Source organism: Polypterus senegalus, unplaced genomic scaffold, assembly GCF_016835505.1.
Source record: "Polypterus senegalus isolate Bchr_013 unplaced genomic scaffold, ASM1683550v1 scaffold_2415, whole genome shotgun sequence".
NCBI classification, from domain to species: Eukaryota; Metazoa; Chordata; class Cladistia; order Polypteriformes; family Polypteridae; genus Polypterus; species Polypterus senegalus.
In genome coordinates this window covers 1-4,405 of record NW_024381008.1, presented here as the reverse complement: position 1 = coordinate 4,405, position 4,405 = coordinate 1, and positions in this window count along the sequence as shown.

The following is a 4,405-nucleotide window of genomic DNA, read 5'->3' as shown; positions in this document are numbered from 1 at the left end:
ATATATATATATATATATATATATATATATATATATATATACACACACACATATCTACATATACACATATCTATATATATATATATATATATACATATACATATATATATATATATATATATATATATATATCAACATATATATACATATACATACATACATACATACACACACACATATACATATACTAGCAAAATACCCGCGCTTTGCAGCGGCGAAGTACTGCATTAAAATATTTATTAAGAAAAAAAATTAAACCTTTTTAAACTGAGGGATGATTTGCCAATAATTATTTGTTAAGGATCTCTTTGTATACCATGTTGTCAGTTCGCCCTTCGGTTGTAATATGACCAAGCTGTGTGCTGAGCTTACTCTTGAGCATGTAACTTACAGTTGGCCATGTGAACAGTAATTTTGTCTCAAAGATTGAGTTTCATGATTTGTTTCAATTACAACAGTATTTGCAGGATTTGTTGTGTTGAAGTGACATTCGGCATCTGTCAAGCGTTGTAAGCACACAACCGGTTTCATCGATAAATCACATCCAGCTTTTGAGAGTTTAAACATTCATAAACATCAAAGTGTCCACTATTGAAATCATCACCTGTGAATCTAAGATGTTTAAGAGGCATTGGCGGTTGTCGAAAGGTACACTTGAAAGTGACAACCAGAAAAATTCAGAGGCAGCCATCAACTCACATTCAGAACCATAGGTGAAGGGCTTAAGCATTTCACTCTTCTAGTGCTCCTGTGTAGTCTAATTATCTCCTGTACCATCATCAGTCCACACCTTGAACCTGTCCCAGTCATTCAATACATAAGACAGAATGTTCTCCGATATCAAGAATGAGCCTGATATGGCGTGCAATATGTAACAAAGAGAATGGAATAGGTAGTGTGGCCCCGGCCGGGCCTCAGGAGGACGGGAGGAGGGCTTGTGCCTCCTCCAGACCGCGAGGGGGCGTCCGTCCTGGTTCTATTGGGAGCCACGGGTCGAGGGCATGGAAGCCCTACCCCTGTAGGGGCCCGTGGTTACCGCCAGGCGGCTCCGATGCCGTTCATCCCCAGGTGGCCCTCGCCGGGATGGAGCCCGGCCGGGACGCTTAGAGGACCGGAGGAGGGCGTGTGCTCCTCCAGAACGAGTGGGGCGTCCGCCCTGGTTAGACAGGGGGCCTCGGGTACAGGGCTTGGAAGTCCAGCACTGTAGGGACCCGTGGCCACCGTCAGGCGGCGCCCCAGTGCCTGTTTATTCCGGGAGCCCGGCACTTCCGCCACACCCGGAAGTGCGGGGGAAGACGCACGGGAGACACGGACGGCTTCTGCGCGCGCCGGCACTTCCGCCACACAGGTGTGGCCACCGCTATGCCGGAAGCAGCTGGAGCCCATCCGCTCCCCATAGTACGCCTCCCTCCAGTCAGCGGTGGAAGTCGGGAGGCAGAAGGACTGAGCTGGAGAGAGGACGGAGGCGGCCAGGACAAAGGCAAAGAGACTGTGGGCCCTGGACTTTGGGGAAATCAGTGCAAGAGGCACTGGGGTTCGTGAGTGCACGTAATATTTGTATATTGTAAATAAGTGTAAATAAACGGTGTGTGGGTGCAAAAATGATGTCCGTCTGTGTGTGTCCGGGCCAGCTTTCACAGTAGGTGGTACATTATTTCCGGGCATGGAAACCACTCGGTAAGTGACAGTTCATTGATCGATGGTGATCACCTCAATAGACATGGTAATGGGGGTTGGAATGATAAAGGAAATGGGTACCTGAGCAATGTAAAGTAAGTGTAAAATACTTATACAATAACTATAATTGTATTAAACAAACAATAAAACAGCCGAGAAGCGTGGATTAAACAAAAAGGCTGTAGTTATCAGTAGGAGACGAATCCGGGCTAAGCAAGGAAGGGAATGTAGAGACCAGAGCGACGGACGGTCTTATATAGGCAGGCAGCCAACAACGTTGGGGGCGCTTGGGATGGGGACCCAACGCCACCTTACACGGTGACCGAGGTGCAGGCTATGGATGTATCTATGTACGTAAGTAGAATTCAGTTAGCGTTGGGAACCCATGTACCAAATTTCTTGATGATGGGCCCATAAGTAACAAAGACTGTTGAAAAGTTCAATATGGCGGCCGACAGTGGCATCATACCACCGAAATAAGTAAATACATTAGTTTCAGTTAGTGCAGGGAAGCCGCCTACCAAATTTTGAGAAGATGGGGCCATAAATAAGAAAGTTCAACATGGCGAACGCTGTTGACCGTTATCACCATTACGCCAGAGAATTTCGAAATGAATCCTACTTAACTTTTGTAAGTAAGCTGTAAGGAATGAGCCTGCCAAATTTCAGCCTTCTACATACACGGGAAGTTGGAGAATTAGTGATGTTGAAGGTTCAATATGGCGGCTGACAGTAGCGTCATACCACCGAAATAAGTACGCACGTTGGTTTCGGTTAGCTCAGGGAAGCCACCTACTAAATTTCGTGAAGATGGGGCCGTAAATAAGAAAGTTCAACATGGCGGACGTTGTTGACCGTTATGACCGTTACGCGGAGAATTTTGAAATGACACCTGCTTAATTGTTGTAAGTAAGCTGTAAGGAATGACCCTTCCAAATTTCAGCCTTCTACCTACACGGGAAGTTGGAGAATTAGTGACGTTGGAAAGTTCAATATGGCGGCCGACAGTGGTGTCATACCAACTAAATAAGTACGGACATCGGTTTCCATTAAAAGTTCAATATGGCCGACAGCAGCATCATACCACTAAAATAAGTACCAAATTTCAGTCTCTACGCACACGGGAAGTTGGAGAATTAGTGACGCTTGGAAAGTTCAATATGGCAGCTGACAGTGGCGTCATACCACCGAAATAAGTATGTACATTGGTTTCGGTTAGCACAGGGAAGCCGCCTACCAATTTCGTGAAGATGGGGCCATGAATAAGAAAGTTCAATATGGCAGACGTTGTTGACTGTTATGACCGCTGCATAGAATTTCTAAATGAAACCTGCTTAACTTTTGTAAGTAAGCTGTAAGGAATAAGCCTGCCAAATTTCAGCCTTCTACCTACACGGGAAGTTGGAGAATTAGTGACATTTGGAAAATTCAATATGGTGGCCGACAGTGGCATCATACCACCTAAATAAGTACGTACATCGGTTTTGGTTAGCGCAGGGAAGCCACCTACCAAATTTCGTGAAGATGGGGTCAGCCTTCTACCTACACGGGAAGTTTGAAAATTGGTGATGTTTTAAAGTTCAATATGGCGGCCGACAGTGTGGCCATCCAATCAAATAAGTAAGTACATCGGTTTAGTTAGCGCAGGGCTTGCCTACCAAATTTCGTGAAGATGGGGCCATAAATAAGAAAGTTCAACATGGCAGATGTTGTCGATCGTTATTGACCGTTATGACTGTTACGTGTAGAATTTCAAATGAAACCTGCTTAACTTTTGTAAGTAAGCTGTAAGAAATAAGCCTGCCAAATTTCAGCTTTCTACCTACATAGGAAGTTGGAGAATTAGTGATGAGTGAGTGAGTGAGTGAGTGAGGGCTTTGCCTTTTATTAGTATAGATAAAAAGATTACGTAAATTGTGCAACCTTTTTATGGAGCGCTTAATTTTGATCAAAACCGTACGTCAAATAGTATACATCTATATATATAATTTTTTCGTCTTCATTAGGAGAATACAACAATGATACTCTCGTGTCAATTAAACCAATTTAATGTGCATATGTCAAACAACATAATTCTACATCCGCCGCAGTAAGAACAGTAGTAGTAGTTCAGTTGTATGGAGCTCGTAATTTATCCCGATTAGGTGGCTCAATGGTATTGCAACTGTCTCTCAGTAAAAACACCAGGAGTTTCGCTTGTTGATTTTTATCTTGGGAAAGGTTTTTGTTTTTTAATTCCTCCATTTAACAAAGTTTTCGAACTTGGACTAATAGCAAACAAATCAATCAATCGAAAGTGAAGTCAAGGGGGGTACATGTCCCTAATTATATTGTGTATGTAAAGAGTTTCACTGTAAAACGTAATAAGCTTCATATTTGTGTGTTTGGAGACCCTGGTGTCGTACTGAATTTGTATTGTAGAAAAACAAACTACTGTCCACCATGCCTAAATGTGTCTTTTCGCTTCAGATCGCTATCTGGTAATTCCAACTTGGGACAACGCATAAACAGTTTCAGCCAATCAGCGCCTTTAAAACATGCAGAATGACTGTGTGAACCTTTAGTGTAGCGAGCGCAGCATCTTCGCTCAAGTCCAGTCATTGTCCTGTTAGACTCTTTACTGTTAAGTGCTGCTTGAGCTACCGTTTATAGTACAACAGGTGGCATATGCGTTGTTCTTAAATCGATATTGAAATGCACACAAGCCTTCACAAAAAATTTTCAGGGG